At 35.6% G+C, this 16,277-nt stretch overlaps 1 protein-coding gene across 2 annotated transcripts in view; it reads left to right on the forward strand.

Moving 5' to 3' along the window:
- Positions 1-392: 392 nt before the first annotated feature.
- Positions 393-16,277, forward strand: part of LOC130013609 (putative ankyrin repeat protein RF_0381) — an 81,673-nt gene continuing 65,788 nt past the window's right edge. For both annotated transcript variants that reach the window (XM_056102394.1, XM_056102399.1), the window contains exon 1: positions 393-558. The gene's annotated coding sequence lies outside the window, so the exon portion shown is untranslated. The remainder of the gene's footprint in view (positions 559-16,277) is intronic.

Genomic DNA, 16,277 nt, shown 5'->3' on the forward strand with positions numbered 1-16,277 from the left:
TGCTTTCAATATCACCAGAAACTAAGAGGGTCATAGATATAATATTTGGGACGTATTGAAAAAATAACAAACAACAAGCAAAGCTATAAACAGGAAAACACACATACACATGATGATGTACATTGGTAATGATTTAAATCATTTTGATATGTTAAATAGTACTTATATGCATATTTACAAAAATATTGGTTATCACATCTATATACATATTTACTAATAAAAGATCGATAATCACGGTATAGCATTGATGCGGCGCTGTGCGTGGATTGGTACAAAGTAAATTAATCCCATAAAATAACAAGGACTGATACCAATTAAAAATAATCCGTAAAGAAAAAAAAAAAAAAAAAAAACAAACCAAAAAGCCCCCCTCCCCCCCCCCCCAAAAAAAAAACACAGATAAGGAGAAATAACAAATAATAAAACAGCAAATGTTGATGTTGTGCGAATGGAAGAGTCACGTGATTTTTCTTTGATTGGCACGTTGAGCTCGACAAGGGAAGAGAGCATGGTGTTTACAGCACAATACAGTTTAGAAAATAACGGCCAATTTAGGTGGTGAGTAAATTCACATGTAGTTTGGTTTGATAAACAGTTTTAATTTGAGTTGTGCAGTTTGTTGATACAAGCCCATTACCGTTAATTACTCAACAAGGCAAAAGTTTCCAGCATCGTTTATAATATATAAAATTTTAATACTAACACTAGTAGTAACATAACAATCGTTCATTCATAGACTACCTAGTAGGCCTATAGCTACCTGCTTAAAGTTAATCGTACGTGGACAATGTGCATATTTAGGAGAGTTGGCACAGTTACAAAGCTTGATACCAATTACTAATGGCCCCTGATTGTACGAAAAATCACGTTTTTAGCTTGTGGACCCTATAGAGGTCACAATTTTTATCCGATTTTGTTGAAACTTGAAATATAAGTTTATAACCCAAAGATCTCGGTTCCTTTCGATATTCGCTCATATCGGACCGTAACTTCCTGAATTATGACCCCTGATTGTACGAAAAATCGCGTTTTTAGCTTGTGGACCTTATAGAGGTCATAATTTTTATCCGATTTAAAAAACCGTATTATTATATCACCGTTACACCCTAAGGGCGACTGAGTTCGAATTTCGGGAAAATCGGCCCAAAATTGACAGACAAAATGGCCGCCGTTCGTTCTCAAATAGCGTAAAAATATGGTATATCAAGGTTGTGGGCCCTATAGAGGTTACAATTTTTATCTGATTTTGTTCAAACTTGAAATGTAAGTTTATAACCCAAAGATCTTGTTTTCTGTCGATATTCGCGCATATCTGACCTTAACTCCCTGAATTATGGCCCCTGATTGTACGAAAAATCATGTTTTGAGCTTGTCGACCCTATAGAGGTCATAATTTTTATCCGATTTAGAAAAAAACATTCGAATATATCACCATTACACCCTAAGGATAGTTGAGTTCCAATTTCGTAAATATCGGACCAAAACTGACAGACAAAATGGCCACCCCTTGTACTCAAATAGTGTAAAAAATATGTTATATCAATGTTGTGGACCCTCTAGAGGTCACAATTTTCTTTTGATTTTGATGAAACTTGAAATGTAAGTTAATAACCCAAAGATCTTGGTTCCTTTCGATATTCGGCATATCGGATAGTAACTTCCTGAATTATGGCCCTTGATTTTACAAAAAATCGCGTTTTTAGCTTGTTGTCCTTGTAGAGGTCACAATTTTTATCTGATTCAAAAAAAATGTGTGAATATATCACCATTACACACTAAGATCATGGATCCTTTTGATAATCGCGGATACCCGAACTTAACTTCCTGGATTATGGGCCCTGCTTGTTCGAAAAATGGCATTTTTAGCTTGCGGATTCTCTAGAGGTCACAATTTTTTTTCCGATTTTAAAAACCGTTTAAATATTTCACCATTCCACCAGAATGAAGGTTGAATTCGAATTTCTTAAAAATCGAAATGAAACTGCCAACAAAATGGCCGCTCTTTGTACGCAAATTGTGTAAAAGTTGTCGACCCTCTAGAGGTCACAATTTTTGTCCGATTCTGATGAAACTTGAATCATATCTTTATATTCCAAAGATCTCAGTCCCTTTTGACATTTGCGCATTTCAGACCATAACTTTCTGGATTATTACCCCTGATTGTACAAAAAATCCTGTTTGTTTTTAGCTTGTTCTCTATCCATCTCTTGCAAAATGTGGGCGTATCCTGCCTGGCAGCCGCTGGTCTAATTGGAAACCATGTGGTGGTTACTTGATGGACTACTTTTGAAACTTCTGTGGAGACCGGAAGTGGTCGAAATTGGTACGGTGCCAAAAAATCAGAAACCGGCCCTTGTTTTGTCAATTATTTCCCTATTTTCATTCCAATGACATTACCGGAAACTGTGAGTCTTTTCCGGAACGATAGCAGTTGAATATTTCGAGACAGTTCCTTTCGATAATCGCGCATATTGGACCGTAACTTCCTGAATTATGGCCCCTGATTGTACAAAAAATCACGTTTTTAGCTTGTGGACCCTATAGAGGTCACAATTTTTATCCGATTTTGTTGAAACTTGACATGTAAGTTTATAACCCAAAGTTCTCAGTTCCTTTCGATATTTGCGCATATCGGACCGTAACTGCCTGAATTATGGCCCCTGATTGTACGAAAAATCACGTTTTTAGCTTGTGGACCCTATAGAGGTCACAATTTTAAACCGATTTTGTTGAAACTTGAAATGTAAGTTTATAACCCAAAGATCTCGGTTCCTTTCGATATTCGCGCATATCGGACCGTAACTTCCTGAATTATGACCCCTGATTGTTCGAAAAATCACGTTTTTTGCTTGTGGACCCTATAGAGATCATAATTTTGATCTGATTTTAAAAAAAACGTATTATTATATCACCGTTACACCCTAAGGATGGCTGAGTTCGAATTTCGTGAAAATCGGCCAAAAACTGACAGACAAAATGGCCGCCCTTCGTTGTTAAATAGCGTAAAAATGTGGCATATCAAGGCTGTGGACCCTATAGAGGTCACAATTTTAATCCGATTTTGTTGAAACTTGAAATGTAAGTTTATAACACAAAGATCTCGGTTCCTGTCTATATTTGCGCATATCGAATTGTAATTTCCTGAATTATGACCCTTGATTGTAGGAAACATCACTTTCTTTTTAGCTTGTTCTCTATCCATCTCTCGAAAATGTGGGCGTATCCTGGCTGGCAGCCGCTGGTTACACTATTTGAGAACGAGGGACGGCCATTTGTCTGTCAGTTTTGGGCAGATTTTCACGAAATTCGAACTCCGTCGTCCTTAGGGTGTAACGGTGATAAAATAAAACGTTTTTTTAAAATCAGATAAAAATTATGATCTCTATAGGGTCCACAGGGGCCATAATTCAGGAAGTTACAGTCAGATATGCGCGAATATCGAAAGGAACCGAGATCTTTGGGTTATAAACATACATTTCAAGTTTAAACCAAATCGGATAAAAATTGTGACCTCTATAGTGTTCACAAGTTAAAAACGTGATTTTTCGTACAACCAAGGGCCATAAACAATGAAGTTACAGTCCGATACATGCCAATATCGAAAGGAACTGAGATGTTGGGGTGATAAACCTATATTTCAAGTTTCATTGAAATTGGATAAAAATTGTGACCTGTATAGTGTTCACAAACAATTGTGGACAGACGGACGGACGGACAGGGGCGACGACAATATATGTCCACATAAAAATGTGGGCGTATTAAAATTAGGTTCCAGATCAGTATCTGTTACAGGCACTGAGAAATAGGCTCCCGGGGAAAAAAATAATAACTAGACCTGCAAGCAGCACTGAACCGGCTTTCAGGAATCAGACAGAAAGAGTGTCATACAATAGCCCATTCATCGAGCTACCAATTTTTTACTGGTTTTTTTTCCTCAAAATATTGGATATTTTTTCGACTACTTCCGGTTTACAGATCATTGTTGGGATAGATTTAACAAGTGGTATGGGAACTTAACTTCCTGTACCAGAAGTTTGAGAAACATCCATCGAGCAGTTTAAAATATTGGACAATTTTTAAAAGAAAAGAAATTAGAAGAACATTATCAGATATTTAACGATATTTAGCAAATAGAAGCTTTTTCAGTAATATAAGATTGGGGCCATTTTTGGACCATTTATACTATACCAAGGCTTTTAAATTTGGATTCACACCCTAGACCACCGTTAGGACTCTAAGTAACAGAAATGAAATAAGAGTAATTTTCGAGATAAAAGCGTCTGAATAGGCTCCAAAAAGGAAAATACTGGATTTTCAGTGTCCCATAATATATTGCCTAACCAGCGAATTTGTACCATTTGGATGTCATAAGATTGCCTATTAGTTATTTTGATTCGGTGAAATCTGGCGTAGTAATCACTTTTTTCGCAAGATCACCATTTTTTTTAATTTTCAAAATATTCAAATTTTACCTACATTTTTGGATACCTGAAGTCAATCCGCATCCAGCAATATAAGTTTCATTCAGAGTTATCGCCCCTTTTTTTCGAATCTTTTGCCCATTTTGTATCATACTTTTTTCTTTTTACGACCAAATCGATGTTTCTGAAACTTCTGGAGCATGAAGTCATATGACAATAGCAAGGGATAAAGCAATTTCCACAATGATCCGTAGACCGAAAGTAGTCGAAATAATGTCAGATATGTTGAAAACAACGCAAAAATTGGATACTTTTGGGAAAAACGCGATTTCTCCGTCCGATATCACCGGATTAAACCAATTAAGGTAGCGTGTGATACCAAATTCACACAGATACAGTGATCAAACAGCAAAATATAGCAGGCTGAAAATCAAGTATTTTCTGATTTCGAGCCTTTTTAGACGCCTCTACCGAGAGACCTTTCGGTAGTGTTGTGCATGAAGACATTCAATAGGATTTTGAAATAACTGGAATAGGAGAAAAATGGGGCTAATAATCGAAAAATCGTTAAATTTGGGAAAATGCTCTATTATATTTTTTTTATTTTTATAAATTTTCAAAAAAGGTTTATATACTAAGATAGCAGTTTTAATGACGATTCTAATAATGTATAATATGTATTCAGTTATTGAAATTTAATTTTCGATATTTTGACATTTTTGTATTCATGGCACATTTGAACATGGGATTCCTCATGGTGATTTCATCTGATCAGATAATGTAATATATCATTATAGAGCCCTGCGACCATTTAATTGCCAAAATAGGTTATTGAAACTATCCCGACATCGATCTCCATACCGGAAGTATTCAAGAAATGAAAAAAAAAACCTGGCGCTCTTGCGATAAACGTGATTTCTCTGCCAGATATTAGCGGACTAAAAGAACTAAAGTGTCGTTGGGTAGCCACATTAATGGACTACCATGTGACATCTAAATGATACGATTTCGATGGTTAGGAAAATAATTATGGTACTCCGAAAATCTAATATTTTCCGTTTCGGAGCCTTTTTCTCGAAAACGACACCTGCGATTTTTCTTAAACTTTTCTTACTCAATCTAGGTTGTGAATCCAAAAATAAAAGCATTGAAATAATATAAGTGGTCCAAATAGAACCCCAATCTTTGAAAAAAGTTGAAAAATCGTTAAATTACTGAAAATGCTCTTCTATTTTTATACGCCCACATTTTCATGTGGACGTATATTGTCGTCGCCCCTGTCCGTCCGGACGTCCGTCCGTCCGTTCGTCCACAATTGTTTGTGGACACTCTACAGGTCACAATTCTTATCCGATTTTGACGAAACTTGAAATATAGGTTTATCTCCAAAAGATCTCGACTGCTTTCGATATTGGCATGTATCGGATCGAAACTTCATGGATTATGGCCCCTGTTTGTACGAAAAATCACGTTTTTAGCTTGTGGACCCTATAGAGGTCACAATTTTTATCCGATTTTGTTGAAACTTGAAATGTAAGTTTATAATCCAAAGATCTCGGATCCTTTCGATATTTGCGCATATCGGACCATAACTTCCTGAATTATGGCCCCTGATTGTACGAAAAATCGCGTTTTTAGCTTGTGGATCCTATAGAAGTCATAATTTTTATCCGATTTAAAAAAAAACGTATTATTATATCACCGTTACACCCTAAGGACGACTGAGTTCGAATTTCGTGAAAATCGGCCCAAATTTGACAGACAAAATTGCCGCCTTTAGTTCTGAAATAGCGTAAAAATATGATATATCAAGGTTGTGGACCCTATAGAAGTCACAATTTTTATCCGATTGTGTTGAAACTTGAAATGTAAGTTTATAACCCACAGATCTCGGTTCCTTACGATATTCGCGCATATCGGACCATAACTTCCTGAATTATGGCCCCTGATTGTACGAAATATCGCGTTTTTAGCTTGTGGACCCTATAGAGGTCATAATTTTTATCCAATTTAAAAAAACGTATTATTATATCACCGTTACACCCTAAGGATGACTGAGTTTGAATTTCGTGAAAATCGGCCCAACATTGACAGACAAAATGGCCGCCGTACGTTCTCAAATAGCGTAAAAAATATGGTATATCAAGGTTGTGGACCCTATAGAGGTCACAATTTTTATCCGATTTTGTTGAAACTTGAAATGTAAGTTTATAACCCAAAGATCTCGGTTCCTTTCGATATTCGCGCATATCGGACCGTAACTTCCTGAATTATGACCCCTGATTTATGAAAAATTACGTTTTTAGCGTGTGGACCCTATAGAGGTCATGATTTTTATCCGATTTAAAAAAACGTATTATTATATCACTGTTACACCCTAAGGACGACTGAATTCGAATTTCATGAAAATCAACCCAAAATTGACAGACAAAATGGCCGCCGTTCGTTCTCAAATAGCCTAAAAATATGGTATATCAAGGTTGTGGACCCTATAGAGGTCACAATTTTTATCCGATTTTGTTGAAACTTGAAATGTAAGTTTATAACACAAAGGTCTCAGTTCCTTTCGATATTCGCGCATATCGAATTGTAATTTCCTGAATTTTGGCGCCCTTGATTGTAGGAAAAATCACTTTCTTGTTAGCTTGTTCTCTATCCATCTCTCGAAAATGTGGGCGTATCCTGCCTGGAAGCCGATGGTTTTTTTAAAACAGCTCATTGGATGTTTCTGACATTTCTGGTACAGAAAGTTAAGTATCGACACAACCGGAAGTAGTCGAAATTATATCCGCTATTTAAAAAAAGAAAAACATAAAAATTGAAAAAGTGACCTTACGAAAAAAGTGAATATTATGCAACCTTTCACCGAACCAAAACAACTAAAGTGTCATTGAATAGCTCGAATAATGGACGATCTTATGACACCCAAATGATACAAATTCGAGGCTTAACGTAATAGATTATGGGACGCTGAAAATCTAGTATTTTCCTTTTGGAGCCTATTCGGACGCTTTTATCTCGAAAACTACTCTTATTTTTTTTCTTAAACTTCTGAGAGTCCTATCGGTGGTCTAGGGTATGAAACCAAATTTAAAAGCCTTAATATGATATATATTAACGAAAAATCGTTAAATTACTGGAAATGCCCTTCTAATTTATATTTTAAATTGCTCGATGGATGTTTCTGGAACAGGAAGTTAAGTTCCCATACCACTTGTTAAATCTATCCCGACAATGATCTGTAAACCGGAAGTTCTTGCGAAAAGCGTGATTTCACCGTCGGGTCACATCGGATCAAACCAACTAAAGTATCGTTTGGTAGCACGATGAATGGTCTATTGCATTACACTCTTCCCGTCTGATTCTTGAAAGCCGGTTCAGTGCTGCTTGCAGGTCTAGTTCTTATTATTATTATTCTTTTTCCATTTTGATTAGATCTCAGCAACTGCTTGTTGCATCGTTACGATTTCTTCGGTTTTACTGGGAAAGTTAGTGTGACTTAGAGGATAAAGCTATTTTGAACGTTCTGCTACAATGCGAAATGTCCAAAATCACCGAAGATATTGTTTTTAATATTATTGCAGACATTTTAACAATAATCGTTGGATTTTAACTTTCGATACATTTTGGCATAGTCGGAGACGGGGAACATTGCTACGCTACTTTTGGTTTTTGATTTTCGGCAAATCTTCGCAGATATTAGGCGCCAAATTTAGAAAATTTAAATTTTTGCAAAAAACTTTTTTATTTATGAATATTTTTTGGCCGTGTTTTACACAGAATTAAAGACTAAGAGTCATCTGAAATGTGATTTTTTTTGTCTCAGTAATTTTTCTTGGCTGCCATTGGCTAATTCAGTTTTTCAGTCCTAGATTAATTATTTATTGTTCGATTTGTATAAAACAAAGTTCATATGCTCCGTTGCCTCAATTGTCATTTTTATTTTGTTACCGATAGAGTTTCCCGTCGGACCAGAAATGGCGTAAATTTACCAAAAACTGAAATTATGACAGTTAGGTAGCACTTTCCAAAAACAAATATTATTTTTTTTTTAAACTGATATAACGAAAAGACAGTGGCCTTTAAAGGCGCACAAAATAGTGAGCTCAGTTTTTTTAATTTGGATTTCATTTTCGATTAAGTGGTGAAAAAAGGTGTAAAAATGAGCTATTTACAACCCATTCAGGCTATTCAGATTTTAAAATATTTCTTCGTAACTTTTATAAACTTGTAGCATTAATCCATATGAAGAAAATGTATGTGAAAATTAGTTTGTAATATGAGCAGTTACCGAGAAATGGACAACTTTGCATGAGTTCCTTTTTACGCTATTTTGCCTATAAAAAAGTCAATTATTATTGGATTTTCATAAAAGTGATACCATTTCATGCGTAATGTCAATTTTGACTAGGTCAAACCAATTTCACTTTTTACATTTCACCGGAAATGACGTAGTTTGGGTAAAACTGTATTTATAGCCTTCGAAACTTATTCAAAATAGTCGTATTTGTTATTTTTTTAAAATTGTGATATTTGATTCCAGTCGGCTAATAGAATGAACCCATGCGATCATATAGATATCACAAAATGGTTTCTAACAAGTTTAGTTGCGGAGAAATAGGCGATTTTCAACAGGTCACTTTTCAAGGTTTTTGGCCCATAAAAATGTCAATTATTATTCGATTTTCATAAAATTTTCACTGTGTGATACCTAATGCCATTTAGGATTTCATACACGTTATTTAAGATTTTCGTTATCACCGGAAGTACCGTCACCTTGGCAAAAACTGTATTTTAAGCCTCTAAAACAAATACTTATTTGAAGTAAGCAATATTCATTATTCGTATAAAATTATGATATTTGATTCATATGGACAAATAGTATTAATCAATACGATCATATTGATATTACAACATTGTTTCCATCATCTTCCCTTGCCGAGAAATAACCAATTTTGTCAGGATCTCTTTTTAAGATGTTTCGCATTTTAATTTTAGTTTACGGGTTCTGGGTTAATTATTTATTGCCTGATTTGTGTAAAAGAAAAGCCCATAAGCTCCGTGGTGCAAATTCTCAACTTTCTTCTACCGATAATAGTTTCTGTCGGCACCGGAAGTGACGTAATTTTGACGTGTCTAAAGGTCTTTTAAAAAAGATATATTAATGTTTACAAATCGAATAGATCAAGATGAATGCTCCTACTAAAGCCGCAAAATATGTCTTGCTTATTTTTTTTTATTTCGGTTTTGCATTTGCACCATTTTGATTTAAAGGTGAAAAAGGGTGTAAAAATGGGCTATTTACAATGCATTCAGGATTTTCATATTTTGAAATATTTCTTAACAACTTTCATGAACCTGCTGTAGCATCAATCCATACGAAGAGAATGTATGTGAAATTTAATTTGTAATATGCGCAATTGCCGAGAAATAGGCAATTTTGCATGCGTCACTTTTCACGTTATTTAGCCCGTGATTTTCAATTTTTTATCATTTGATGCCTAATGCCAATTTGGAGTAGGTCAAACCATTTTAACATTTACACTGTCACTGGAAATGGCGTCATTTGGGCATATACTGTTTTTTTTTAGCCTACAAAACAGATATTTTTTTCAAAGGAGTCTGATTTGTAATGTTTTATAAAATTATGATATTTGATTCCTATCAACAAATAGAATGAACCCATACGATCATACCAATACCACAAAATGGTTTCTATCTTGTACGGAGAAATAGACAATTTTCTGCAAGTCACTTTTCTTGGTCTATAAAAGTGGCAATTATTATTCGATTTTCATAAAATTTTCACCATGTGATGCCTTATGCCATTTATGATTTCATAGACCAAGTGTATAAAGTTCTAAAAGTTCCGAGAGGTAAACAGGAGTCAAACTTTTTAAACATTTAAAAATAAGTAATAAGATCTTAAAATCAATTCGATATTTAACAGGTATATTCGATATTCTTAGTTAAATTAACAAATCTAGCTGCAGTATTCTGTACTTTTTGTAATTTATCTATTAGCTGTAAATGTAAACCAATTTCTAAACGTGTATTAAAATTATCTAATCGTGAAGTGACCAGAGAATTTTAAACATAGCGCAGTTTACAAATATTATTTACTTGAGCTATCATTAGCATGAAACTGCGTAAATATTTTAATGTTCTGCAAATTTTCAATATTCGTTACAGTAATTTTACTCATTAGCTGCTATTTGACGATATTAGATTGTTATTTGATAAGTATTTAGTAGTATTGATTTATTATTTTCTTGTTTTTGGGTGATGTAGGGAATTAAATGGTACAGCCAGACACCGGTAATCGCATTTGAAGTAGATTCCCGCGATATAACTCACTATTTCTGAACAAAACTAAGTAATATGCCCATTTAGCATCAATATGTTGTAGGATACAGTAGTATGTGCATGTGTTATTAGGGTGGTATTGGGTAGTATTGGGTAAATCGCTCCACCCTTATTACAGGAATAACTTCGTCAAAACAGTCTTTAAGAACGGAAAAGGATCTGATGAACAAGATTCAGGAGCAAGCGAATTAATTAGGTTTAAAACTAAACATTTACTGACCAAATTGAAATTTTCTAAATAAACATAATTTATTTAAAACAGCAAGTTCAGTCCTTATTTTCTGTATTTTTAACTTGAAAGTAATCCGAGAATAAATTCATTATCATTGTCCGGGAGAATATTCCGCTCAGCATTATGACCCAATAATGAATTCACAAATTTATACAGGTCTTTTTGTCTGTTTTTTCAACATTTGCTATTTTATCAGAGTAAAATTTAATTTATTCACATTGTTTTTTAAACATTTATAAATCTGTTTATAGCCATGTAGGTTTGTTTCGGTCATAGATCTTCAGTCTTGCCACGGCCGTTTTTGGCTTCTAAAATAGTGCGTGTTGGAGCGAATAGTAAATGTTTTCGTTTTCTGAGGCAAAAATAAGTCCAAAATTTCAGCATGCTTAGAGTGATCTTGGGTTGTTTTCTGTTGTATATATTCAATACGTTTAATCCCATTAAAATCTGAGTTGACGATTTCCGTTTTAAATTTATAAGTGGCCGGTGATTGAAACCTTCTATATGTTGTCTTTCCTGTCGCTTGTCGTTTCGGGATATTAATAATAAAATGTACAGAGAAATAATCGGATATTAATTTGTCAGAGACACAGAGATAATCCAATTTAAAATCACGTGGATTCGTTATCACAAGATCGAGAATATATCCACCGTTATGAGTTGAAAAAGAAACATTTTGTGCTAGAGATCTGTTATGTAACATTTCACTCTAAAACGAACAGCGGTTTAAATCATTGGAATCAACAACGTGAAAATTACCCCCCCCCCACCCCCAAATAATAGTGCAACTGGTCCAAAAATAATCCAAATTACGATAAATTGAATGGCAAGTAATTGTTTGCGGCTGAAAAACAACCCCATGAAAATTCTCCGAGATTTCCCAGTGTCCGTCTCAGGACCTGGGTCTGTCAAGGACATTGTCTAGTTGTTCGGATGGAACATTTCGAGATCTCGTGTACACGTTGGTGTCCACGTTAAAGAACCGTTAAAAGTTGGAATTAGAAATAATGGTTGTCCGTAGGGTCGGTGTCCCGACAAAATTTCACTCATCTTCATTAGCCCAGTCGGTGCAGAAAGAGAGAGAGAGAGAGAAATGGGGTTTAACGTCCACTCGACACAAACTAGGTCATTTCGGGACTAACATATGGTTCAATTTTATTTCAATAATTCGCTTGCGCGTAGGGGTCTTTAGCAGTGGGAGGAAACCGGAGGACCCGGAGAAAACCCACGAGGTTGGACAGGCGACCCTACGCCTTGTCACGTACAACCGGGGATTCGAAACCACGCCAGTCGACTCAATGACAGACTTTATGATACAGCGCGCGCACGCTAACCATTCAGCCATCCACCCCCCCCCCCCCACCGGCGCAGATAAGTTGGACGTTAACCCCTATTATACTTAATAAATGTATTTTGGTATGAAATATACAGGGTATTATAAAGACGTATATTAAAGATGGCAAGCAACTATTGATAACAAGACACACACAATAATAAATAAATAAAATAAACTGGTAAAAGAATACAATTATTGATTTACTTCAATTGAATTAATACGAAATGTGGGTGAGGGGAACAGGACGGGCATTGAGTCATGCTATTTCTTATTACAGTTTGTTTAATTCTAAGTAATATATATAGCCTATGACCATATATGTCAATGTAAACAGATTAGAGAAGTAAATTATACATAAGTTTCCATATCACAGGACGTCTGTAATCTACATTCTTTAATAATGTATCATATAGTCAAATTTAACACTAACTTCTAATACACAAACAAGATTTTTATCTTACAACTGGTCATTATATGTCTGCTATTTAATAAGTTTATTTGTCTATTCTTCAGGTAAGTTTTTCACTTATATTTCGTCTATCGTCAGATGTGTCTACTATATAGCTAAACGTTATAGCCTTTTAGGGTGATAATGTAGCTATCTCGTTAATAGTGTGACAGATGAGTGTTGATCGAATCATCGTCTTCGTCGATAACATACAGTACGACATCTTTACAATATCAAGGGGGGAGGGGGGATTTACAAACTGATACTTTGACTGCATTAGCCGACTGCGAGGCAGGCCCGTAGCTAGCCCAAAATTGTTGCGGGGGCAAAGGCTTCTGGGGCGCCGATGGGGCTTCTGGGGGCGCCGAAGTACCTACACTTGACGGTCCACGGCGCACACGACCGCAAAAGCGTTTTCTTGCTATTCCAGTCCCTGAATACAGTAAGTGTTCTGATATAGCCTAACTTAGGCGGCTTACCTGAATCCCAAACAACCAATTGATCGTCGCGGGGGTATGGGGGCCTCGGGCTCCCCGAGAAAATTTGGAAAATTCAACCGCCGCATATGCGTTTTTCTGCTATTCTAACCCATGAATTAAGCAACTTCAAAGTTTCCAATCGTTTTGTAACCGAAATCCCACTCTATGCCGACCTGAATTCCAACAATCCAATAGGACTGTTGCAGCTGCATTCACAAATAATAACCGATGCCCGAAAAATGTGGCACAAAGTAGAGTGGCTCGAGACAAAATCTTTAAATCCATAGTCAATTCAGTACAAATTCGCGGTATTCAATTAAAAGAAAAGTAAAATCAGTGTCTTATTAGATTTCGGGCACTTTATTTTGCTAACCATATGTAAAAATATTTTTTTATTTTCACTTTACCTGTCTGCCTGAAAATCAGATTGCATGTGGTGCTCACCCCCAAGAAAACTTTGGAAAATAGGGTTTGCACCTGAAAATGACGGAAAATTTCAATTTTGAGGCTGAATTTGCTATCTTGGCATATTATGATATTTTGATATGAACATTATAAACATTTGAAGGAAGGAATACGGATTTAGCGTACCTATAATAATTTATGAGAAAAATGAAAAGTGGGGAATCAGGTTAGTGTGCGACTTTTGAAGATTATCACGCCGTTTTGGGCGCCAAATTCATTCATGGGCGCCTAATCAATCTTACTAGCATTGTGGACGCCCCATTGATCAAGTCGTGGGCGCCCAACCAATCTTACTCATTATGCATTATCATAATGTGCGGCCCGACAATCATATATTGTCAGTATAAGGTGCCCAATCAATCATGTCATTATGGGCGCCTTATCACGGAGAGGTGTTAATCGTGTGAGTCATTATGAGGCGCCTCACCATTTGGGGGGGGGGGCGCCTCATATATAACAACATGATTGGCAAGGCGTCCATAAAACCAATTGACATTGGTTGGGCGCCCCGCCCATACTGATATGGGAACGTTGGTCGTTGGCCTCGTATTGCGTCAAATGGGAAGGGTGCCTTTGGCGCCCATTGGGGCAACCATTTTTTTCCAAAATGGGCAAAGAGCGCCTTCGGCGCCCATCAGGGGCTCCAATATTTTCCAGCTGCCCCCCTTTCACAAAAAACTTTTTTATTTATTAATATTTTTATGTGGTATTTTACCCAGGGTTAAAGAGTCATCTGATTTGATCAAAAATGGCAGCATTTTTTTGTCAGTCCTGGATTAATTATTTATTGTTCGATGTCATTTTATTTTTGATACCGGTAAAGTTGCCTTTTGGCAACGGAAGTGACGTAAATTTAGCAAAAACTACAGTTTTTGACAGTTCGGTACTACTTTTTGAAAGAAAATATTATATTTTTCAAATCTGGTATAACTGAAAGGGTGTGCCCCGTAAAGGCACAGATAACATTGGGCTCGTTTTTTTTTAATTTCGATTTCGTTTTCGGGTCATTTGGATTTAAATGTGAAAAAAGGAGCTATTTAGAACCCATTCAGGCTTTTCATATTTTAAAATATTTCTTCTTAAGTTTCATAAACTGGTACCATTAATCCATACGAAGAGAATCTATCTGAAAAATTATTTTGTAATATAAGCAGTTGCCGAGAAATTGTCAATTTTGCATGAGTCACTCTTTACACTATTGTGCTGTAAAATAGTCAATTATTATTGGATTTTCATAAAAGTGACACCATTGGACGCGTCATGTCAATTTGGACTAGGTCAAACAAAGTTAACATTTTCAATGTCACCGGAAATGATATAATTTGGGCAAAAACTGCATTTTTAGCCCTGTAAACAAATAATTTATTCAAATGAGTCGTATTTGTTATTTGTTTAAAATGTTGATATTTGCTTAAAATCACCAAATAGAATGATCCCATGCGATCATATAGATATCACGAAATGGTTTCTAACTTCTTCAGTTGCGGAGAAATAGACGATTTTCTACAAGTCTCTTTTCAAGGTTTTCGGCCCATAAAAGTGTCAATTATTATTCGATTTTCATAAAATTTTCAATGTGATGCCTTATGCCATTTATGATTTCATAGAAATAATTTAACATTTTTATTATCGCCGGAAGTAGTATCATTTCCGCAGAAACTGTATTTTTAGCCTTCAAAACAAATATTTATTTGCAGTGAGCTATATTTATTATTCGTTTAACATAATGATATTTGATTCCAATGGACATATAGATGACCAAAAATTGCTTCTAGCATCTTTCCATGTCGAGAAATAACCAATTTTGTAAGATTATTTTCGCATTTTAATTTCCCATTAGAGAGTCAGATTACTAGTAAGTTAGTTACAAATTTTGTCAGGGTCACCTTTTTGAAATATGTAACACCTGGTAACATATATATATAAATGGAATTGATATTGTTGGTTGATTCTGCGTCCGTTTTATAACACGTGTGCAATGCTTATATGGTTTCAATGGCATCGGAAGTGACATGAGTTCACGAGTAACATGGCACCGGAAGTGACACAGGTATTTTCCTTTTTGGAGCCTATTCAGACGCTTTTATCTCGAAAATTACTCATTTTTTTTCTTAAAATTCTTTTACTTGCCTATGGTGTCAATCCAAATTTAAAAGGATCCAAAAAGTAATGTGGCATCGCAAGTGACATAAGTTCCAGGATAACGTGGCACCGGACGTGACACAAGTTCAGGGGTAACATGCCACCGGTGAAACCCGTCATTACTGATTCGCAGTTCTAGTTATTCTCATTATTAGGCTTTCAGACTTTTGTCTGAAAGACTTGTTATTACTAAAATTATTATTATTTATTAGGGTTTGACACTTTGTAGCCTATTGTATTTACCAAAATTATTATTCTTATTGTTTTTTCCCCGGGAGCCTATTTCCGAGTCCCTGTAACAGGTACCGATCTGGGACCTAATTTTCTATTGGGAAACCATGTAGTGGTTACTTGATCAACTACTTTTGAAACTTCTGCGCAGACCGGA

Source organism: Patella vulgata, chromosome 1 (genome assembly GCF_932274485.2).
Source record: "Patella vulgata chromosome 1, xgPatVulg1.2, whole genome shotgun sequence".
NCBI lineage: Eukaryota > Metazoa > Mollusca > Gastropoda > Patellidae > Patella > Patella vulgata.